Genomic DNA, 24,773 nt, shown 5'->3' with positions numbered 1-24,773 from the left:
CTGTCAAAGCTTGTACCATCTGGAGATTTCCAGAGCATGAAATAGGTGAAGGTAGAGGGGCTTCTGCTTCCTGGGAATCTCCTTGGTAGCTGGTGCTCAAAGGATTTTCTGAAGCAGCTTCAATAGAGTTGTCTAGATTAGATTCAAAAGGAAGAGCCAGAGTGTTCTAGTTTGCTAGCTGCTGGAATGCAATATACCAAAACGGAATGGCTTTTAAAAAGGGGAATTTAATGAGTTGCTAGTTTACAGTTCTAAGGCTGAGAAAATGTCCCAATTAAAACAAGTCTATAGAAATGTCTAATAAAAGGCATCCAGGGAAAGATACCTTGGTTCAAGAAGGCTGATGAAGTTCAGGGTTTCTCTCTCAAGTGAGAAGGCACATGGCGAACACAGTCAGGGCTTCTCTCTTGGCTGGACAGGCACATGGCGAATACGGTGTCATCTGCTAGCTTGGTCTCCTGGCTTCCTGTTTCATGAAGCTCCCCGGGAGGCACTTTCCTTCTTCAACTCCAAAGGTTGCTGGCTCGTGGACTCTGCTTCGTGGTGCTGCAGCATTCTCTGCTCTCTCTGAGTCTCTCTGAATTTCTCATTCTCCTTTTATAGGACTTCAGAAACTAATCAAGACCCACTCAAATGGGTGGAGACATGTCATCCCCTAATCCAGTTTAACAACCATTCTTAACTAAATCACATCAACCAGGGAGATGATCTCATTACAGTTTCAAATATACAGTATTGAATAGAGATTATTCTACCTTTATGAAATGGGATTTAAATTAAAACATGGCTTTTCTTAGGGGGCATACTTCCTTTCAAACCAGCACACAGAGTAATGGACAGACCCAAGACTTAAGAATCACAAAGACCTGAGTGTAGATCCTGGTTGTGCCTCTTGCCTGCCAAGAACCCTTAGACAAATTTCTCAACTTCCCATCTGCAGTTTTCCTCAGAAGATTTGGGTAGGGATTAAATGAAAGAATGTATGAAGTGCCTGGCACACAATTCAAAGTTTCCCATCTCCTGTTGTCCTCTTCTCCATGGCTTTTTCTGCCTTCTGTGAGGGTGTGAGGTCAAGACCCTGGGTGGACAATTGAGGAAGAGACTGAGTTACAAATTAAGGAGGCATCACAAGATCCCAGAACACCTGAGATGGAAGGGACCTGAGAGACTTCTTTTAGTTCAACAGTTTTCAAATATTTTGTTTGCAGATTCCTAGTTCTCAAACAAACCTGAACGTCAGCTTCCCAACTGAAGTGGAGCAGGGCTTGATGTTTGAAACAAGTCTGCAAACCACTCTTTGAAGAGAGTCATTTGGTGGGGGGGCTGCACATGTCACACAGGACATGTCACATGTATCACTCCCAGGACCAAGGAACATTTCTGTCCAGTGCTTCTTCTGTAGCATTGGAAGAGAGGCCATTTTGGAATTTGAGGCAAGAATACTTTGCAGTTCTTCAAATTGACTCAGCTCAAGGATATTTAGATAAGTTGCAAGATTCTCACCCATTAAGCCATTTTTATGCAAAGCTAATGAACTGAGCAGCCATGAAACTCTGAAGCTGAAGATGTCCTTTCAGGTTGCCCGCCTGGACTTGGGACCTATGAGAAATCCAGAGAGCTCCCCCACCCCCACCCCCAGCAATACCAGAAACCTAAGTGTGTGTGTGAGGGGGGCAGGTGAGTAGTGAGCCATCAGGTTCTGCCTTCCATAAGCCTCAGGGTGGTAGCGCAGCAGGCAAACTCTGATCAGGATGAAGCCAGCACCAAAGTATTCTCTCTAGGAGACAACCTATCAGGCAGGCACTATGGCCCTTTTCACATAGCTCCTTCCTGTGTCTGACAGATGTTCATTGAGTGATGTTTAAGGGCTTGGAATTGGAGCCACGTAGTCTGGATTCAAATTCTGACCCTAGCACCTACTAGCTGTATCATTTTGGACAAAGTTCCTTTCCATTTCTTCCTCTGCAATATAACAGTATCCATGGTATCATCTCCTACATGTGTCCAAATTAGGTAAGAAAATACATGTAACTTGCTTAAAAGGATGTCCAACACATTTAAGTATCCATAAAGTCCCTACCATGTGTTGATTCCAAGTGACTCCTTCCTGGGCTGAGATGCAGAGACAATGCATAAAGGCTGTCTCTAGGCATGGTCCTCCAGGGAAGCACTGGCCACCTCTTTCCCAAGAGTAGGAATGCCTGGAATCAACCTTCCCACTTTACTTTCTCCCTCAGGAGAAAATAACAGTAACTAACAATAGTCCACAGTAACAGTAAGGAAGGTTTGTCAAGCTGCAAACTGCTGATGAATCACTGTCACACATATCACTTCATACAGTCATTATAACTGCCTGCGGAGTAGTTATTAGTATGGCCTTCACTTTTCAAATTAGAAAACAGAAAAAGGGCCTTATGAAAGTCAGCATTACCCCATTCAGCAACTGTTTAAAAAGCTGAAGGAAAGATCAGACATCATCTAGAGATATGAATGAAGCTGATCTGGATAGGACTAAAGTAAATCAGAATACTGGATAAAGGATGATATGGCCCGTATTTTTGAAGTCAACTTCTGTGTGAAAACAAAGGGAGAATTGTTTATTTGGTGCAAAATTTATATTTTGGATAGCACATTATCTAATCTAACCTGTATGATCAGTTTACTTGAACACCATAATTAACTGGAATCTTGAAGAGGGTGTGAGATCTTGTTGGTTTGTACAGGTTAGTGTGGTACCCCAATATATCCCAGAGTACTTTGGGCACTGAATAAAGAAGTGTTTGCAAAATCCCTTTGAGAGACTGGGGAAAAGAAGGAAATATTCAACTTCCCCATTTGGAGAATTCCTGATGTTCTTGCAAGCAGTGGGGGCAACTAAATCAATAGGCTGAGGCTTTGATCTTGGGTTTCACCCCTATGAAGCTTATTCCTGCAAAGAAGAAGCTAAGCCTACTGATAATTATGCCAAAGAGTCACCCCCCAGAGAACCTCTTTTGTTGCTCAGATATGGCCTCTCTCTCTAAGCCAACTCTACAGGTGAACTCACTGCCCTCACCCTATGTGCGGCATGACTCCCAGGGGTGTAAATCTCCCTGGCAATGTGAGACCTGATTCTCAGGGATGAGCCAGACCTGGCATGGGAGTCAAGAAAGCCTTCTTGACCAAAAGGGGAAAGAGAGAAATAAGACAAAATAAAGTTTCAGTGGCTGAGAGATTTCAAACAGAATCGACAGGTTATCCTAGAGGTTATTCTTATGCATTATATAGATATCCCTTTTCAGTATATGGTATATTGGAGTGGCTGGAGGGAAGTACCTGAAAGTGTTGAACTTTTGTGTTCCAGTAGCTTTGATTCTTGAAAAAGACTGTATAATTGTATAGCTTTGACAATGTGACTATGTGATTGTGAAAACCCCTATGTCTGCTCCTCCTTTTATATGAATTATGGACAGATGAGTAAAAAAGAAAAAAAGAAATTAGGATAAAAATAAATAATAGGATGAGAAAAAGGGTAACATTGGGTAGATTGAAATACTGTGGGTCAATGAGAGGGAGGGGTAAAGATGCATGAATTCTTATTTTTCTTTTTTATTTCATTTTCTGCAGAGATGCGAATGTTCTAAAATTGATCATGGTGAAGAATACACAGCTATGTGATGATATTGTGAGCCATTGATTATATAATATGGTTTGACTGTATGTGTGTGGATATTTCTCAATAAGGACATAAAAAAAAAAAAGATGAAGGGCATTGCCAAGATGTTTCAGCAGATAGCTGAATGCCAGTGGTAAGCACCAACTTTTTGGAGGGAGGAGGGTTGATAGGAAAAATGAGTGGTGGGATAGGAGAACAGCTGTATATGTCTCTGGGCTTTTGCAAATGGAGCTTGGGGCTCTAGGCCAGTCCTGGTTACTATAGCTTACTGCTCTGCCTGACTCCCACCCCAAATATCCAAGTGACTTCAAGAGAAATCCAGAACCTCCCCCCACAGGGGGACACAGGCTCAGGCATGCCCACTGCTGGAAAGAACCACTGGCACAGACATTGGCAGGAGCCAGGATCTGCCTTGGCACACATCTTGCTGTGCATGTACCAGAGGGCGCACCATCTCTTCATTCAGAGGAGTTGGATGGTGGGTGGTGGAAGATGCAGGTAGACAACAACATCGTCTTGCATCTGCTTGTGTTGGTCCCTGTACTTTACAGTTGTAAAGAAACCTTCAGTATTCAGACTCTGCAAGAGTCACTCCTTTATCCAAGGATCTCAAAGCATATGATGAATATTATCTGATGACACACATGTTTTCTTCTTGCTGAAAGGTGAGAAAGCTGAGCCCCAGGTAGGGTAAAGGACATGCAGCAGGTTGGGCACAAAGCTGTGGTGGTCCCTGCATCCCTGACATTCAGGTTGGCCCCAAAACATGCCCCACTGGACCACCCTGCCCAATCCAAATGGCAATGGAGATTAAGTGATGATGGCAAGAGAAGTAGACTCGATGAATATTCTTCCTTTCAAATACAGAGTTCCAGTCCAGGGACCTTTGCCTTCATCATTATCTGTAACACATAAAACCATTCTGATTCATGGAAAGAGCTCAATGTCTCACAGTTGGGGGTGTCATGGGGAGGAGCGCTGTGTGCATGGAAGAGGAAAGAGAGAGGGAGAGAAGCTAAAGATGATCATCTCAAGTCAGGAGCTGTATTCTCTGTAATTATCAGTCTCACGTACTCAGCTAGGCCATAATCAGCAATGACACAAGCACTTAACTTGATCTCTCTTTTCCATTCCAACCAAAACCAAGCAAAAAAAGGTGCTACCACTAGCTCAGGTGTCCCAAATCCTTTTCTGCCTTTCAACCATAGACTTGGATCTCTAGAGACTTGAAATCAAAGGTAGCCCCAAATCTTGAAAGGCCCAGGTCTCACAGGTGAGAGAAGGCAGGACCCTGGGGCCCCATGTCATGAACCATACCAGTCAGCTTCTATTTGCTCTTTATGTCCTCAAGGGCTATTTCTTAATCTGAGCCTTTAGCAAGACTAGGATGCATATTTAGGGGTTCATGTGTGTCCAAGCATATATGTGTTTTTTCTGGGGAAAGCCTTTCAAAGATTTAGGACCTGAAAAGGGATTGAAAGCCACTATTTTGAAAGCAGTTTCTCCCTCAAAGACCATAACTGGATGAGCAGCAACTGTATTCTTGGGGTGGCCCCAGTGTGGGGTTACCTGAGTATATGTGGATATGACAAGGTGGTGGAAATATTAGGGGATGCAAGAACTCATCAGATTGGGATGGATGGATGAATGGATGGGTGGATGGATGGATGAATGGATGGGTGGATGGATGGATGGATGGATGGGTGGATGGATGGATGGATGGATGGGCAGGCAAGTGGATGGATGGGCAAGTGGATGGAAGGATGGATGGGGACAGATGGGTGAATGGATGGATGCATAGATAGATGCATAGATGGATGGACAGATGGATAGGTCAATGAATGTCAAAGGTGCAGTGGATTCTGTCCTGGTGTGCTCTGGACCTCTTTCCTCATCCATAAAATGATATAAGTAAATTTAATAATCTCTAAGATTCCCTGCATTCTCTGTCATTCCATGTTTTTATGGTCCTGTGACTCTGAGCTATGCAGAACCCCCAGGCTGATTTGTGGGGAAATATATAGGCACCAAAGAACTAGAGATTCCTAAAAAAAAATCAGAAGGAAGAAGCGCTGTCTGCTGGGACTCAAAAGAGACGAGAGGCACCCTTACACATATAATCAAGCCTCCCAGGACCTGAAATGGTCCCCATACTCTCTCTAACCCTCTTTGTAGAGAAAGACACCAGTTTTTAACAGCACACAGCATCTACCTAGATGATAACACTCTTCACTTAACATCTTACAGGACAATGAGACATATTTTCTAGACTTCTAGCTCTGATCAACAAAGGAAACTCCTGAGACTTTTACCTGCCTTTGAAGCAGCCCCCTAAATTGTTGATGTCTAAGAAAGTCCCAGGATCCATAATCTCAGAGATACTTATAGGAATTGTCACCACGCTGTGGAAAAATTGTTTTTTTTTAAGTCCCATATGTCATTTTCCCTTAAATGGTTTCCACATAAGAAATGCATACATTCTGCTTTTGAAGGAGATGGAACTTAAATTTTTCAAAGGCTCTGTTGCTTTGGTTTCCAAGATGGGATTAGAAATTGCAAGATACACCTGTGGGAGAAAATGGGAAGGAGCCATGGGGGACAGGAGGGCCATCAGAGCACAATGCAGATCTGACCCCTATAATAAAGGGAGTGGGGATTGACTGAGTCTCACGCTTACCTCGCAGCTCTGAGAAAGTTCCAGCCAAGTCCATGGGGGGCACTCTAGTCAACATTACAAGCCAGGAAAAACCAATTTCTCATGGAAATCGGCCTTAGTCCCACCCACCTCCCGTCATGCTTCGTCACTGGCTTGGAGCTGTCATGGGAAGCATGGCCTCTGTGGAAACTTATTTGGTGCAGCCAGAAGGTCAACAGCTGTAGCCATCGTCAATCATGAGTGACACATTTTCATGGCCACCACAAGTGCTTTCCATGGAGCTGTACATTTCCTTTAACCCTCTGTATTGCAGACTTGAGCCTCTGTAACTGAATTCCAAAATCTTGTTTATTATACCCAACTGCCCTTCTGGTTGCCTGTGTTCTGTACTCAGAATGGGAGACTACGGTCAGCTTGAGGCAGAGTGAGGTCAAGGCATTGGATCTTCTAAGTCCAAGAGAGAAATGCCAGAGAAATGCTCATTGGGTTGGAGGGAAATGGTTGACACATTTACCAGCAGATGCAGGAAGCTGAGGCAACCATGCTTCCCAGCTACTTTGTGTGAAACCTCCCAGCCTGCTCCCAATTCAGTACTTAAACAAGGACCATTCAGGCAGTGTCACAAATGTGGCTCAGGTAGTGTGAAGAAATGAAGTCCCTAAAGCTGCACTGTCTGCAAACTAGAGAAGGCTGCATTCAGATGATTTACCTTTAGCTTGGGCTTTAGCCCACCTGAGGGCTGAATTTATCCCCCTGCATTTTAGATGATCGATGGAAGTACCCATTCAGCTGTCCCTCAAAGATAATCAGATGTTAAAAATGGCTTTTGAGCAATGTCAGCTTGCTCTCCCAGTTTCTGCCTGCTTGTTTCAGTTTGTTAAAGCTGCCGGAATGCAATATAACAGAAATGGATTGGATTTTTCAAAGGAATGAAATATACCAGAAATGGATTGGCTTTTATTAAGCTGCAAGTTTACAGTTCTAAGGCCATAAAAATGTCCAAATTAAGGCATCAACAAGAGGATATCTCCACTCTAGAAAGGCTGATCACTTCTGGGGTTTCTCTATCACATGGAAAGGCCCATGGCAACGAATGCTGGCCCTTTATTCCTGAGTTTCATTGCTTTCACCTCCTGTTTCCAGTGGCCTCCTCTCTGAGCTTCTGTAGACCTTCACTTATCTTCTCCAGGGCAAAATCTGAATTTCATCTCTTAGCTCATCATCTCCAAATGTCTGTGTCTTGGTTTCCTATCTCTGCTCTCTGTGTCAGTTCTCCAAGCATCTCCAAACATCTGCATCTGAGCTTTTCTCCAAAATGTTCCCCTCTCAAAGAACTCCAGTAAGCTAAATAAGAGCCACCTTGAATGAGCAGGGTCACAACTCCATGGAAATAGTCTAATCAAAAGGCCACACCCACAAGTGGGTTGGTCATATCTCCATGGAAACAACTTAATTAAAAAATTCCACCCTACAATAGGTCAGCCCCCATGGATCAGGATTAAAAAAACATGGCTTTTCTGGGTTACCCAAGAGTTTCAAACCAGCAGATTGCTGATGCTTGTAAAGGTGGAAAAACAGCTGTTCAAATTTAAGGGAAGATGAGAAATGCCATAGGAAATAAAAGCTTTCCTTTTCCTTCACGCAGGCAGAGAGCACACAATCACCACGAGTTTCCAAGGGATTACTTGACTCCCTATTAAGGAAAGTAAGATTCTTCAGAAACTGAGGCAACCTGAAAGTTACTTTTTCCAGATACCCTTTAAAGTTTTTTAAGGAGCAAAGATCATGAGTGCTTTGATTCTCATTGAGTGCTGGCATGTTGTCTCTACAGATTAACGTCCAGGTAGGGCTTATCTCTCTCTCCCACCCTACTGAGATGGGAAAGCCAGGAAAGGAGAACGTTCAACCCAAACCCCTCTTTGCCTCTGATGTGACTTTCATTGCCACAATTAAGAGCTGTCATTGTGCACTGAATGAATCACTGGAGTCCTGGTTTGGTGCTTGGAAAGTAGTCAGCTGGCATGTGGTAAGGTAAACACTGGGGAGCATTAATAGGTGGTACTTCACAGTCTCTACCTTGGAGCATAGGAAGCACCATAGATTTGAAGCGAAATAGGCCAAATCGCTTTGCAACAAGTTATACTTGGATGACCTATGGCCCAGGGAAGCAGTGGCCTTCCATAGAAGGTCTTTTCAAGGAGGCAAAGGGCCCGCAGACCTGGAAGGGATGATGATGTGCATTTTACTGGTGATGAACAAACAGGTAATGTGGAGGTCCCAGCTTCATCGCTTTCCTTTAAGACTAAAACATAATAATTGCCCTTTATATCCTGATTTTCAAACATATTATTAGGTACTTGAAGTTGGAAAATTACAACAAAGTTGGAAAAAAAAATACAGAAGTTTGGTAATACAGTTTTTGGTGGAGGCTGCAGGAAAATAGGCACACGCATTACCAGTGGGAGTGTAAATTGGTTCAACCCCAATTTTTTGTTTCAACTGCCAACAGGGGGCAATTGGGAAATAGCTGGCAAAGTTGCAAATCTGTATACTCTCTGACCCAACCAGTCAACTTTAGGGAATTTATGTTGCAGAGATGCTGACACATATACAAAATGATTCGTGGCAGCTTCTTTGGTGGCAGCAAGCAATTGCAAATAAACTCAGATGTCCATCAAGAAAGAATTAAATAAGGTATGGTACATCCAAACAACAAACCACTATGCAGCTAGAAAAAAGAATGAGGAAGCTCTCACTGGACTTTGATATGGGCAAAGTTTCGGGACATTTTGTCAAGTGAATAAAGCGCAAGGCATTTTACTGTATATGGAATGTTACCTTCTGGGTAATACAGGAAAGGAGATACAAATGTATATCATTCTTGATTATGTTGGGATATACATATTCTAGGAGAATATATAAGAAACTATAAGCAGATGGTATCTGTGGGAGGCTGGGGAAGGTGGGAATCTGGGCTGATGGGAAATGCCATAGAAGAAAGTGAAACTCTCAGATTCTTATTTTTTTTTAGGCAATGCACATGTATTATCTGTCGAAATTTTTTAATTGAAAAACCTGTCTGTCTTAATAGCCACATGTCAAATTTTACAGGTTCCATTTGGGGATTATTTTTAATTGAGGAACTCTCCCCTCTGTCCTTAAAATTGAAACTCAGGGAGAAGCTCTTTGAGTTGAGATGGGAGCCACTAAAGAGTGTTTCAAAGGCCACTTGGTCTCGAAAGCTGGAGTACAGATGTTTGTTTTTGTTCCAGGCATAAAGGTCCTTTAGGAACCCTTGAAAGACTCGGGCACACAGGAACCCCTGCTCCACCTCATTTATCAAGAGAGTGGTGGGACGGGATCCCAACGGAAACCATCCACACCACCCTTGTCCCTAAACCTCTGACTTCAGAGACGGAGGAAAATGTGACTTCCCAGAGTGGAAGAACGCCTAGGCAACCAAACACTCAGTCCCAAAGCCAAGACCATCTTTATTTTTATGAATGCCGGCATCCATCTGTCAGGGCACTGAGCATGTCCAAGTCTGTGTCAGCACGCCCAGCTTGCTACAGCCTCCAAATGAAGTGGGTGGCTAATTGACTAGTTACCAGGTCACAGGACCAGACAGATGGTTTATTTTTAATTAAAATGACTGATAGATTAGAAATAGAATAGGTCCATTCGAGTTGCGATTAAGGGCATTGAATCAGGGGATTCTAAGACTAGATCTATCATCCATGATGCACCGATGATACCAATATCTGGATATGGCTAGGTAGAGGAGCAGTTTAGTTTATAAAGCAAAACTCTTTCAATGCATTATCTCATTTATTCCTTCAGGAAGGAGATCTTTCTACGTTATTGATTAGGAATCCAATACTCTAAGCATTTAAAAGTGATTTCCCTTAGTTGCACAGTGGGTCAGGACTGCTAACCCCTCCTATCTCCCCCCAGGATTGTGAGCATAGGATGTGTTTGTGTGTATGTATGTTTGACTTGGCCCAGGTTTCACCACTTACTCACTGGGTGACATTGGAGATACCGTTTATCCTCTTTGTGATTCAGTTTGCTCACCTGTAAAAGGGAGGAGATGATAACACTCATTTTGTGGGATAATTGTGAGTGGGACATGAGGAAATGAATATGAAGCAGCAGGACAGTGCCTGAGCCTGTATTAAATCAATTTTAGCTCTTTATTTTTATTTTCAAAAATTGCAGTAGCTGTTATTGCAGCAAATTCTCTATTATCCAGCATGCCTGAGAAAGGAGTTTTCTGATTTAATAAAAAATTCTAGATCTAGTAACTAGATGGGCCACATATATCACAAATGGATTACCATGCTTCATAAATTGAAACACAATAAAATATTCTAAAGCTTATACCTGACTACATGACAGTTTTTGTGGCCAATTCACAAGGTCCTTACAAATCTAGCAGCACCTCATTATGAACACACCAATTTGATTTTCACACAGAAATTCAGCAATGTAGGTGCATAGAATTATCCAGGTCATAGAAATGAATCCCAGAGAATTTGCTGTTACAATTCAAAAGTGCAGATGGAAAAACCAACCCAACCTGAGAGTCCACTCCATGCTTGGAAGCTAGGCCTGCCTTCAATGCAGTATGCTTTCATGACTCAACCTTCTGTTGCCACTTGCTGTTTGCTGGACTCTTCCAAGTTCAGAATCAATCCAAAGTTCTCCCCCTCAAAGAGAACAGCTTGGCCCAAGAAGGTTGCTCCGGTGACATGTCCTGGGAACCCAGGTGTTTCCCAACCATCCAAATCATGCCAAAGTGCTTGAGGCTTGTACTTTCATGGTCTGAAAATATTTCTCCTTGCTTTTCTTACCAGATAGAATGTGTCAGAGTTAATCACTGAGTAATGGATTGAAGGCACACACATCCATTCCCCTTGGTCATTGAGGTCAGTACTTTTAGGGTCTTCAGTTGAATGGAGAAATTTAAACTCATAACTTCCTAGCACAAGCCCTCTCTTCTAATCTGACCAGTCTCCTTACTGTTCTCAGTATAAACCAGACCCATTTCCACCACTGACAGCTAACTGCCTCTTCCCACTGACACTCTCAACCTTACCTCTGAAGCCCAAGATATTCCTGAACTCATATAGCCTTTGGCATCTATGTCATTCAAAGAAGTCAACCATGTTCTACCTTATATTTCAACATAAAAGCTTCCTCTGTCTATGCCATGGCTTTCTATCGATTCCTTGAAGGAAGGTGCTATATCCAATATGCCCTTCCAATCCACATGGCACTAAAAAGTGAAATCTCTGTTCAACACTCTTCTACCAAGATGAAAAATATTGGATTGTCCCTCAAAAGGTTTCATTTGGCATACCATACAATTATGCTTCTCAAACCTTAGCAAATATAAGAACCCCTAGAAGGCTGGTTAAAATACAAATTGCTGAACCCCACCTATGGAGTTTCTGATTCAGTAGATCCATTGTGGTGCCCTAGAATTTACATTTCCAAGTCAAGCTGATTCTGCACACTTTGAGAACCACTGCCTCAGATCTCTGGTTCTTAACTCTGAATCAGGAGGTTGAGATACCAGTCCCAGCTCTGCAATAGCTGACCAAGGGACCTGAGGCAAATAACTTAAGCTCTCTGGGCTTCCTCCTCTGAACTTTGCCTTATTCGACTGCCTCAGGTCACTTTTAACTCTAAAGTTATCTGAGTACATAGTGTCTAAAATGCTCTTCCTTGTGTCATCTACAATGATGCAATAGTCATTAAATTCTAGGCAACCAGTCATACTAGTGATCGCTTTTCAAATACTGGACTCCCAAGAGTTCAGCCCTGAGAAATGCCCTGCCCCAGTAAAGGGGAAAGTGGAGGAAGCTGAGATAAGATAGGCAGGGACTCAGGAACCTGATGAGCAAGGAACAGCCCTGAAGAAAGCCAGACCAGATTCTGACATGGAATTAGAGTCTCATCTGAGTTCAGTTGCTGTATGTGGGCTTCAGACTCTGAAGGGTGCTGGCTTTACTTAGGAAGCAAGAGTGGCAGACTCCAGAGTCCAAGATTAGCTTAATAGCCAATGTCCCAAGAGAGAGGATGACCAGATCTCTATAGACAACTGCTCCACCCTGCCTTTAGGATGGCTCAAAATACCTTCCCAGATAGGTGGATGTACACTGCTTTTTAATAACCAAGTAGGAGGGCTCCCTTAAAGATGGGCTCTTTTATCTATGACTGAGTAAGTAAGGAGGTATCAGCCCTCAAGAGATTTCATGGGGGGAGAAGGACCAGGATTGGCTTTATATCCTCAAAGGGCAATGGCTAATATGGAATATTGATCTACAGAGATATTGACAAAAAGCTGTGTTCCCTGTAGCCGCTAATATGTTGACATGATTGACATTGATGTTGGATCCATTTCATGCAAGGCTGATTTTTCATTTGTTTTGAGTCAGAATTGCTAAGGTTTCACCAGTTATTTGCCCTCAATCCAGCCAGCCACTGGGACTGATTCTCAGGTACAATTTGGTCATTGTCCATTGAATAGATTGTCATTCTTGCTTCATAAGTAAAGTCAACCCTAAATGACAAGCACAAAAATCTGCTTTGGAAGGGGAATGTGATATAGCTGTTAACTGTAGTGAACAAGTTAAAAGTAGGGCTGTTCAGCTATGGTCTATATTCAACAGAAAGACATCAACAGTACCACAGCAATACCAGGGATAAATAATTGGGGGGTAGGAGGTGGAAACACAAGAGTTAGGAAAGGTTTGGATTTTCTATTTGGTGACCCGTGTGCTTATCAGTTATTTTTCTCTTTGGAGCAATGAAAATTGTCTAAAATCGAGTGTTGTTGATTGTTCAGCTGAATGAGAATAATGTGAGACATGGATTTTTGACTGTGGACATTATACATGATGTCCAGTGGAAGGAAGAGGCTTGAAAGATACATTGACTGAGAAGTAGAATAGTGAACTGTGGTTTATACATTTGACAGAACCTTGTGCAGCTACAAAAAGGAACAAGGTTGTGAGGCATGCAACAAGGTGAATGAAACTTGGGGACATTATGTGATGCAAAATAAACTGGAAACAAAGGAACTAATATTGTATGGTCTCTTTTTGAAAATATTTATAAGAAAATTGGGGCCTAGAGTATAAGCTCTTATAGCAGTCAAATTTAGTCTGGAACTGTAAATATTATTTCTAGATTTTGAGATGCTGTGCTATGTATAACCTGGTATCTCCTGAAACTTTAGCTACCTGTGTGGCATCTAAGACTCAGAGTTGGAGTTCTGGAGGTGTGAAGGTCAGCATGGCCATATCAACAACAGTTAAAGAAACTGAAAAAGAGACCAGGCTTCAATTGGAGATGAGAGTGAAGTTGATCTGGTCAGGACTAAAGTAAATCAGAATACAGGGATAAGGAGGACATTGATGGTATTTTAGAACTTCACCTACTCTATGAGACCAAAGGAAAAGAGGTTTAAATTGTCCAAAACCTAAATTTTCTGTAGCACGTAATCTAACTCAATTTGTCTGGAGAGATCATTTAAACAACCCAAACACAGGGAGCCCAGAATGGGAATGAGGGTTTGCAATTCTGTATAGCCCAGATATATCCCAGAATATGCCGAGCAGATAATTTTAAAGTATTGGCAAAGTCCCTTGAGAAACAGGAGAAAATGTATGGAACTATTAAGCTTTACCATTGAGGAAACCCCTGACACTATGTCAAACATTAGGGACTCCCAAGTCAAAAGGCCAAGCCCTTGATCTTGACGCTTGCTCTTGTGAAGCCTATTTCTGTAGCAGAGAATCTAAGTCTACCTTTAGTTATGCCTAAGAGTTACTTCCAGAAAAACACTTTTTGCTGCTCAGATGTGGCCTCCCTCTCTCTGTAAGCCCAACTCTGAAAATAAAATCATTACCCTCCTCCCTATGGTGAGACATGATATCCATGAGCGAATGTTTACCTGGCAACATGGGACATGACTCCCAGGGATGAGCCTAGTCCTGGCACTATGGGATCGATAATGGCTTCTTGACCAAAAGGGGGAAAAGAAATGTAATGAAATAAGCATTCAGATAGAGTTAAGAGGCTATTCTGGAGGTTACTTTTATGTTAGCTTCAGTTAGATACTGCTAATTATGAGGGTTTGCCAGACCACAACCACAACCATTCTTGTCAACCTTAGGGCTTTATTTGAGATTTTACAGAAGTTTCATACCCTAAAACCACCTTCCAGAAACCTACAACCTCCATATCAGTTCCTAGGCCAGATAAGTTCTGAAACTCAAAGGGACCAGTCTTTCCAAGAATATCAACTAGTTCTATCCCACACTCCCATATTATCAACACCACTTTCCAATATGAAAAAGTTAGAATGATCATAGTTCAAATACCCTTAAAGATTGGGAGAAGGATCAAAGGGGAAGGAGGATTATAACAGAGAAAATAGGATTTAACAAATGAGTATGACCACTAAATCATTCCATTGATATTTCTTTCAATCTCCAGTGTCTTGGAGCAGCTAGGAGGAGAAATCTAAAACTATGAAACTGCAACCCATACTAAACTCTGAAATCTGTTCTATAACCATTTGTAACAATGTACTTTGAAATTTACTGCTTTTTTGTATATATGTTATGTTTCACAATAAAAAAAAGTTTTTAAAAAAGTAGGGCTGTGGTTCTTCAGTCTTATTCTCTTAGATACTGCTTGTCTCTACTGTGTAACTTTAACAAGCTTCTAAATTAAAGTAATTTAGAAAGTTCGTGGCTAACCAGATAACGATCCACATAATTAACATTCATGTTATACCTTGTAATTTTCAAAGTGCTATCCTCTAGCAATCTCAGGTAATCTCAGCTGCTTGGTCATGATTGAGTTCTCTAAAGATCTGTGGTCATCTTTAATAGTGGCTCATAATCAAAACGGCAAAATGAGGAACAGCTAAAAATGGGAAACAAAAATGTGCTTTATATCCTGCAAGATCCTTCATGTGAATTCTAGACTAAAGGAGGTAACTTAGCCTGGGTGTGGATGCCCTGTGCTGGTCATGCTTCTAGAAACCAACTGGACTCAGAAGACCCTTCTCTGAGGCCCCCACTTCAAGGGAGTCTTCTTGAGGAGGTTTTTCAAAGGGACAAGGATCACCTGCGAACAGAGCCAGGTAGCTTACCTTTAAATATTTTGGAGTGATAAAGAACCCCTTAACACTTTTTTTAGACAAGGCCAAGATGCTTTTATTTCCATTTCCCTTTGCATCAGAAACATAGGTGCCATTCTTATCAGATGTGGGGAGAGAAAGTCAGAGAGCTTATGTGGCTTGTTCAAGGCCTCATAATCAGCTGAGCAATGTGAGTTCCTAGCTTCCTGCCCATGAGGCTGCTCTGCCTCCTAGGCCTGTTTCATTAACCTTTAAGGGTTGTTCAAATGCACATCCTCTGGCCAGTTGATGCTTCTGCACTTTGTGTCAGTTGCTTCTGATGGAAAATACTTACGTGTACAAAAACCATAAGCTCCCAGAGTGGGGTAGGAAAACTCTTTCTTCGCCTATTTTCCAGATGAGGGAATTGAAATTCAGTGAAATTAAGTGTCTTGTCCAAGGCCATGCAGCTCTTTGGCCCAGTTAAGCTGAGCTTCAGCTGCAGAAAACAGAAGTCCAGGCAGAATGAAGGGAATAGTCCTTGGCAAACTGCAGTGAGACCATAAGCTGAGGGGAATGAAAATTCAAGTTGTGGCATTGGTCTTAAAGAAGCATCTCTAACTATGTGGTAGCCTCAAATTCTATCCTGACCCACACTTATGCTTATTACCAAGGTAAATTGAGACATCTCTAAAAGCCTTTGGAAAAGGAAGAATGCTTTATCTCTGAACAGCCCCTTCCATTATTTTTAAATAATCATCAAAAATCATAAAGTCTGCAGGCTTACTGCTTGCAATAATTAATGTCCAAATTAATCCAAAATGTCCTGCCTCAACTCCTGGGTAGGCTGGAGACAGTGACAAAAGAGACCAGCTTCCCCCATGGCATTGCATCAGAGCTCACCTCTCAGTGGTTAAAGCTACAATTGTACATATATCCTCCTGCAAGTACCCTATTGATTGCCATTTAATCTCTTCTGGCTTCTGTTTTACATTTTTTATTTTCCACCCAACAAAGGATATACTGTTCTTTACTAAGATCTCCTGATTAAAAATACAAGTGTTGAGTAATCTTGCTGTTCCCACTCATTCTAAACCCTCCCCCTGTTCCTTGATCCTCAGCCACTTCGACGCCCCCTTCCCTTCCCGTTAGGAAGATATTGATCTGAAATCCATGTTTGCACATTTTACCAAGGACACACTCATCCCCATACAAATAGTAGCCCAGCAAGCCTGAGGTTGAGGAAAGCAGAGGGAAGTGCTTGAGAGTTGGAGGCCACCATTCTCCTGATACTACATAATTCCAAGAAAATTAGCTTCAGGAACTAACCATTAACCAGGCTCTGAGTTCTAGATCCACACTTCTTTTATGAACTGCTCAATGTGGGAAAGAGCCTGGGCTGGCCAGTCTCCACAGAGCAAACTGGGAAGGCATCTTGTGATCCCAGAGAGGAATGACCAAATTTCCTGGTGTAGCAAATCACTGTTATTGCTCTCCAGCTCCAAATCACCAGGCAATGCCACAAGAACTTTGGTGGTCCTCTCCCATGTGCTAAAGACACCTGGGTTGTTAGGTGGCAGATCCCAAGAAGATAACATTTCAAATTTACCTGTGATGCCACTGTATTTCAAAAATTTCTCTTTAAAAATTGGAATGGATCTTCAAACTTCTTAGAAATATTAGGTAGAACCTCTTTCATAGAAAAGTAGCATCACTGAAATTCAAGGGACTTTGGTAGGTGACCTAACCCATTCTCTAGTGGCTAACCAAGGCTATCTCAAGATGTGTCAGAGAGAGGAGAGTCTTCTTTTCTCTTCCTCTTCAATCATTTCACATTCTAGCAGCTGTTACTTTCCAGAAATGTTTTGTAGGATGAAGTCAAAGCCTTCCTTGCAGTCTTGGAGAGCTATTGGTTAGGACAAGGTGAAAACATTTTCCTCCCTGTAGATCATGTTGACTGGGAAGCCCAGAACCTTCAGAAAATGCCCTTATTCATAAAGATAGAAATCATTTCATCCGAAAAGACAGATTGTGGTTGAACCTGTATACTCATTTCTGACTAGGGAAACTGCTTTTATCTCATTCAACGTGACAATGAGCTCCTGAGAACAAAATCAGCAGGCCCTAGTTGTGCTTATCTTTCTAAGAAAAATAAATCCTTTTCCTCCCAGATCCAAAAACAAAAACAACACTAAGAATAGTCAATAACACTTTCGAAATTTCAATTTCATTAAAAAAAAAAAAAAGCTGCTGGAAGACATTTATGATTTCTTTGGAGGGGCCATATTGTAAAAGTTGCAAAGTCATGGCATAGCTGCATAGGCTACGTGGAGCACTGTATGCTTTATGCATCCAGAGCACTTTACTGCTAAACAAAACTTGGAAGATTACTTAGGCCAAATGAAGACCTTCTATTGTAAGACTAAGCCTCCTTGGTTCTTGTATCTTCATAAGCCCAGAGTTTCATTTTTGCTTCCATGTCCCCATTCAGTAATGCTATTTTGACAGATTTCACTTTCCCACTGCTTAAAATCCATGAGCCTGAGACTCCTAAATGTCTTGCAACACAAGAGAGAGGTCAAATGCATTACTCCTCATAGCCCTTGTCACTTGAAACCCTGTGCCGGTTTGGATGGATCAGCCAGAAGTATCCCTGGGCCAAAAGATAGACATAAAACCTGTATCAGGACATGAATCTGTCAAACCAGCATGGATGAATGACTTGGAATGAAATTCAAAGAGAGTAGGGACAAATCGGGGCCTTCTGTTTTGTTTTTCCAAACCCCATGTAATTTTCCTCAGACTATTTGTTTCTTTTGAAAGATAACCTTTCCTATCACAGGAGTTTCCATGGCCAATTTTTCTTTCTAAATTTTTACAACTGTCTTTTGGGCTTAATGCAGGGAGGGCCAAGGGGGGTGAAAGAACTCTGTCTACCCTGTACATGAAACACTTGGCCACCTGTAAAACATAGAGTGAAATCAAAACAAAGCACTTCATTGACCAACTGCAAAAGAATCTTTCCTGCTGCTCCTCCCTCTCTCCCCACCCTATGGCAAAAACCTCAGTAAACAGATACATTTGGTGCCAGGAAGGACTTGAAAATCAACAAACTCCTGCTTTGTCAGTGGAACATGGGAATCAAATCAAGTAGACTTCATGAAAGCACCATATCTTCCAGCTTCATGGGTGTTTGAGTCTAAGGATTAGAGAGTGAAGTGTCTCAGGGAAGCTTGCCAAGAACATAAGCAGCAGAAATCCAATGCTATGGTGTGGTTTTGTCCCCTCCCCTAAGAGGTTTGATGATTCCATTCTAGTCAACTTCAACTCATCGGTTGATAATGAGGAATTCCTTTGGAATGGCCATCACAGATTATCAAATTCACCTGTGGTAGTCAGAATTCTAGGATGGCCCTCATGATTCCCAGACCCTGGTATATACGCCTTGTATAATCTTTTCCCTTTGCATATGGGCAGGACCTGTGAATATGATGTAATATCACTTGGTGATTAGGTTATCTTATATAGCAAAGGTGAAGAAATTTTATATAGGCTAATTCAAGTCCCTAATCAGCTGACTTGAAGTTAATAAAAAAGATTATATTGGTAGGCCTGGCCTAATCAGATAAGTCCTTTAAAAGGAGGTTAGAGGTCAGGCACGGAAGAAGTTGAAGAGATTTGAAGCAACAAGGAGACATTCTCCTGTTGGCCTTGAAGAAGCAAATGGCCATTGTGAAGATCCAAGGCCTGGTAATCCCCTCCATATTGAGAGAAGGTCATTGTAAATAGCCACCTACATAATCGGGACAGATATTAAAGGTCATCAAACCTCCTCAGGGGAGAACGAATGTACAATAGGTATAGTTAACTAGGCATTGAAACTCCCTTCCCTTGATCACTGTTGATAACAAACCCCTGTGTCACCAGAACCTGCTGAAACTCGATTTTTATACCCTATGAAATTTTTTGTCCTAAACTCTTATAAGCCCTTGCACTCCCCTGCCCCCTTTGCAGAGCAGTAATTTCCATTTTCCATGGCCGGTCATGGTTGTGTAAGATCCTCTCCTGTTCATAAGTCCTAATTAAAACTCATGCCTAACTCTGCCTGATGTATCCTTTGGTCTTCAGGCTGCCCTGACCCATGCTCCCCAGGAGCTGGGTTGGAACAACCATGTTTTTAGGAGAGCCACATGGCAGGGAATGGAGGAGCCCTCTAGAGACTGAGCAATAGCAAGGAACTGAATTTTGCCAACAACGAATGCCCTGAGCCTCAGGCGAAAACCATAGCCCCAACCAACACCTGATTTCAGCGTGTGTCAGCCTGTACCCAGAATCGTGACCCCCGTAACCCATGAGATGATAAATAAACTACATTTCTGGTAATTTGCTGCACAGCATTGAAAACTAATGCATTCTCCTAGAAACCACAGAAAGAAAACATGCCCACAGTTTCTTCATTGTTTCAATATATCCAGGTTTTCTGGATCCACTTTTTCCACTCAGAATGAATGCTCAAAGTTTTACATCTAGGCATAGATGCGTACAGGATGGTGGGCACACCGGGAAAGCCTCCTAAGATCCCTACACCCAGCTGTTCAAGTCACTGGAGGTCTGATCATATAGAATGTGTTCTGGGAAGAATTAGCACCTTAGACTCACTGTGAATGATTAGTTTGTTCTTATTTGGTGATCATTCTAAATCTTATTTGTGTGACTCCACCAGAAAGCAAAATGTCCACTGTCTTAAGTTTGCCAAATCTGCTATAACAAATACCACAGAAGGGGTCAGCTTTTCGGCTCATGGTTTTGGAGCCCAGAACTCCCAAATCAAGGGATTGGCAAGGTCATGCTTTCTCTCGGAGTCTGTAGTGTTATGATGATGGCTTGTTGCAATCCTTGGGATTCCTTGACTTATATACCTGCCTCCATAGAGCTGGTGACATCCTTGGTCTCTTTCTTTGGCTTTTTATGACTTCTGGTTTCTCTGTTTTCTGAGAATCAGAATCTCCTCTCCTTACAAGGACTCCAGGTATACAGACTAAGGCCCACCCTCATTCAGTTTGGCCTCATCTAAAGAATGTACCTTCAAATATCCTAGTCACAAATGAGATCACACTTTAATTCATGGTCGCAACTTCAAAGGTCCTATTTACAAATGGGTTCACACCTACAGGAATGCTGATTCAGATTTGAATATCTTTATGGAGCACATGATTCAAACCCCAACAGCCACTGAAACCTCCAACAGATGAGTAAATATGCCTGAACTTAGAATCAGACCTGGGGCAAGCAACATGAACATCAGGGCGCACATTTGTGCCTGAGGATGATCCCCGAGGGCCTCTGCTGATGTAAACCTGTCACTCAGGCTCAGGGTTTAGAATTTACTAATTGGAAACTCCTTGGGAAATTACATCGTCCAATCCCTACACTGATAGATGAGGAAATGGAGGTCCATGGAGGTTAGATATCTTCCCCCAAAGTCACCCAGCCAGGAAGTGGCAGCGGCAAGACCCAAACTCATGTCTTTCAACTATCTCCTGCCTGCTCACATTTCCTCCCACACCAGATGAGCAAGTTTCCTGCTAGTTAAATCTCTACCTCTCACAAATAGGGCAGAGGTTTCAGCTCTTTCCTCAACCTAAACCTAGCTGTCCTTGCTCTGCCTGCAAGCATAATACAAACTCTCCTGATGACCCAACTTCCTCTCATTTCAGCTATGCTATCAGCTCCAGAGTTTCTTATTGCTAAGTCATTATGAAGTGACTCAGCCATTCCAAGATCCGAAACTGACAGTGAGTTTTATGTGCATGCCCAAGGCTATCTTCATCAACTTTCCTAAAACTACGGATACTATTTGTATGCAAAACACTCATTACCCTTCCCTTCCCCACTCCCAGCCCAATGCTGTTATAATCCAGGGCCCAAAGATTAGAAAGCAAAATCTGAAAAAAAAAACTTTAGAGAACATCTAGCCAGTGGCTTTTAACTCTGGGTACACAGAAAAGTCACCTGGAGAGATTTTTAAGCACCAGGGCCCAGGTCCCACCCCCAGAGGTTCTGATTCAGTAGCTTGGGCATTGGTGGTTTTAAAAGTTACCCAGATGATTTCATTATACAGCCAGGGTTGAAAGCCACCAATCCAGCCCAACCCCTCATTTTTCAGATGGAATACTTAAGGCAGACAAGCTTTTAGCCATCCCCTCCCATTCCCTCCATTTGCTGTCATTGTCAAGTCTTTAAGCTGCCAATTCTCTAACTGGCTGGAATGTCCTCCCTCTCTACATTGTACAAGAGCCTCAAAGTATACAAAGTCCCTGCACTGCCCCCTACTCCCTCCCCTCATTGATGAGAAAGTAGCAAATAGGGTCCTACTCAACCTCCTGGCAAGATTCCTTTACTAAGGAATACATTCTAGAAGTCATCCCTCCAGGATTCAAAGAGAATCTGGGAAAGAGCTAGGTTTTGGCAATAGACAAAGCCAAGTACCTGCATCATAATAATACAGCCACAAGCAAGTAATATCACAGCCATCACTTTTTTCTTCTCAGTCAGCAAAAGAGCTGAACAATGGATCATAAGGCAGTCCTAGGAGTGCGATTGGCTCAATCAGAAAATCCAGATGTCCACACTGATAGACCACTCCTTGATGCATGTGTAGTGAAATCGAATGGTGGGTTTATTGACTGCCCCGCCATCGATTAGGGAACAATGAAGTTGGTTATAGGGACTCCACCCAAGACCTATCCTGGTGCTCCAAGCAGCAGCAGGATCCCTACCCCACCTCCCCCATCCCTTCACCCTTCACGGACAAAGGGACACTGAAGGTGTTTGAGGTGAGCAGACCATGGGTGTAAAGGCTGGAGAATCCCTTTAATTGATGACCATGCAGGCTGCCATCATACCTTCTTCCAAACCTGGGGACCATGAGGACAGGTCAGCTCTGTCCTCATACAGCCAAGGCTGTGAACCTCAGATCCAGGAACTATCCCCTTCCATAACATCCTCATGCATCTCTGAGTCACTGGTGCTTTGGCTCATGGAGCTTGGAGGAAAGAAAGCCAAGGAGTAGCCCAAGAGCTCTTTTCAGTTCCAGCCACCAGGCTGGTTTCGTTTTTTTTCAAACTATGATAATATACATAAAACAAAATTTCCCATTTTAACCACTTCCAAGTATACAATTCAGTGACATTAATTAAACACACAATGTTTTGCTACCATGACCACCACCCATTACCAAAACTTTTTCATCAGCCCAACTAGACTCTCTCTACCCATTAAGCAATAACTCCCCATTCCCTTTCCTCCTCAGACCATGGTAACCTCTGATCTCCTTTCTGTTTCTCTGAATTGACCTATTTTAGGTATTACATATATGTGGAATCATACACTATTTGTCCTTTTGGGTATGGCCTATTTCATGACACAATGCTTTCAAGTTTCATCCATGTTGCAGCATGGATCAGAACCTCACTCCTTTTAATGACTGAATATTCCATTGTATGGAAATACCACATTTTGTTTATCCATTCTTCTGTCAGTGGGCACTTGGGTTGCTTCCACCTTTTTCGGGAATTGCAGATAATGCTAACTATGAATGTTGCCCACCAGTCTGCTTGCACAAATGGAAAATAGGTGAGGGGTTATCAAGAGCAAGTTATGCTACAGTTAGTTGTGACAAAGATCTTCTTGTCTTTGAGGATATTTCAACTGCTTAGTGGGGACACTGGTCAGTCACCACCTGTAGGCTACTCACTGGAACACTTGTCCACCAGGCACCCTATGACCTGGAGGGCTCTCCTGAGGTAGGATGGAAAACCAAAGGACAGAGTGTGTTATATACACATTTTTTAACACATCAGAAAATACAACCCAACCATTCATGGGTGACCTTCTTGGAAGCCAGGGGTGAGCCCAGCAGGATCATCTCACACTTTGCTTTTCTGATCCTGAAAAGTCATCCCTTGGGCCACGTTAGGCTGATACCCAGAAGGTTGGGTTTGCTTGGCTTTGGCTTAAGTTCCAAGGTTGGGTCAGCATCAGGCCAGAGGGTTCAACCAACTGGACCTGAGTTCAGCCCAATTCCTCAGTGAACAGAAGCAAGCGCCACCTAGTGTTGAGAAGCATGGACTGGCCTCCATTGACCTTGGGCTCTAGATTTAACAAGACATTGATTTCTCTGTTTTTCTACTTCTCAGGGTCCCAAGGAAATATTGTGCGACTGAAAACAGTGTCTCTACACCAAATGGGAAGGGTGTCCTGACAGACCTGTAAGCCCTTGGAAGAGCCCATCCAGGACACAGGGTGCCTGGCAAAACAACTGTCCAGTGAGTAGCAGACAGATGGTGACTGACCAGGGGATCTGCTGAGTAGTTAGTGCCACAATCTCACTTACATGAGAAAAGTCTGAGATCCTGAGGCTCATGTGCCCAACTTTAGAAGTTATGTTTACTTAATAAGAAGAGCAAATACTGGAAAAGTGCATTTGTCTGTAGCCAACTGCATTGGAACATTCACAGAGACTTCCAAGTGCATCTTCTCCTACAGGAACTTGAGAAAAAGACTACTGCTCCCTTCTTCATGAGACTAAATCATTTAGACACATCAAGAAGAGTAGGGCAGATTCAGGACCCTAAGTCTGTTGGAGCTTTGTAGTTGCTGTGTACCTTCCAATTATTTTTTAAACATCACCGCTGCCTGTCAAATAGCCTTATGTGAAAGAGGTTAGTAATATGTTTAACTTGTTCATGCCAGAAAGGCAAGTACAAGGAAACAAAAACCTGAATGCTGAGCTCCTCCCTTTTAGAGAAATAAGGCTCATTCTAATCAAAGAGCATTCTCCTTCTACTCTGATTCTTCTGGTCTGGGGGGAATCGGAGAGATGCAACAGGCTTCACAAGGCCCCAGCTGGTTTTGTGTGCAGTAGAGGCCAGAGCTTCAGAAAATGGGTTATCAGAAAGATGGATTTGCAGGACACAGAGGCCAGCAGGTTGCTCACGCAGGGGTCCAGACCAGCCTCCAACAGCCCCTGCCCTCGCCCCCTTCCTTGGGAGCGCATGACAAAACTCCTTACAACAGAGGGCATGGAAGTGATGAGATTGGGAGGTGTCATAAAGAAAGCCAGCTTTTCTTCAGGAGGGTATTAAGGATGGGCTGAAGCAGCCAGGGACCAGCTCCAAGAGGGGTGACATGAGCAGCAGTTTGAATTACATCCCAATTGTCAGTCCCACCCCAGGACCCACCACCCTAAAAGAGGGCTTCCTCCCCCCAGATATGAAACTCCATGCTTCTGAGCACAATTTTCCCTGGGCCTGGGTTCCCCC

The 24,773-nt window shown here is 42.7% G+C and overlaps 1 protein-coding gene across 1 annotated transcript in view; it reads right to left on the bottom strand.

Annotated features, from left to right (window-relative positions):
- Positions 1–925: 925 nt before the first annotated feature.
- Positions 926–24,773, bottom strand: part of CLIC6 (chloride intracellular channel 6) — an 84,609-nt gene continuing 60,761 nt past the window's right edge. Inside the window, exon 7 of the mRNA XM_077118907.1 lies at positions 926–1,078. The gene's annotated coding sequence lies outside the window, so the exon portion shown is untranslated. The remainder of the gene's footprint in view (positions 1,079–24,773) is intronic.

The sequence above is a fragment of the Tamandua tetradactyla genome, chromosome 10, assembly GCF_023851605.1.
Source record: "Tamandua tetradactyla isolate mTamTet1 chromosome 10, mTamTet1.pri, whole genome shotgun sequence".
NCBI lineage: Eukaryota > Metazoa > Chordata > Mammalia > Pilosa > Myrmecophagidae > Tamandua > Tamandua tetradactyla.
Note: the sequence above shows the minus strand (reverse complement) of the source record. Positions and strands in the feature narration are given on the sequence as shown.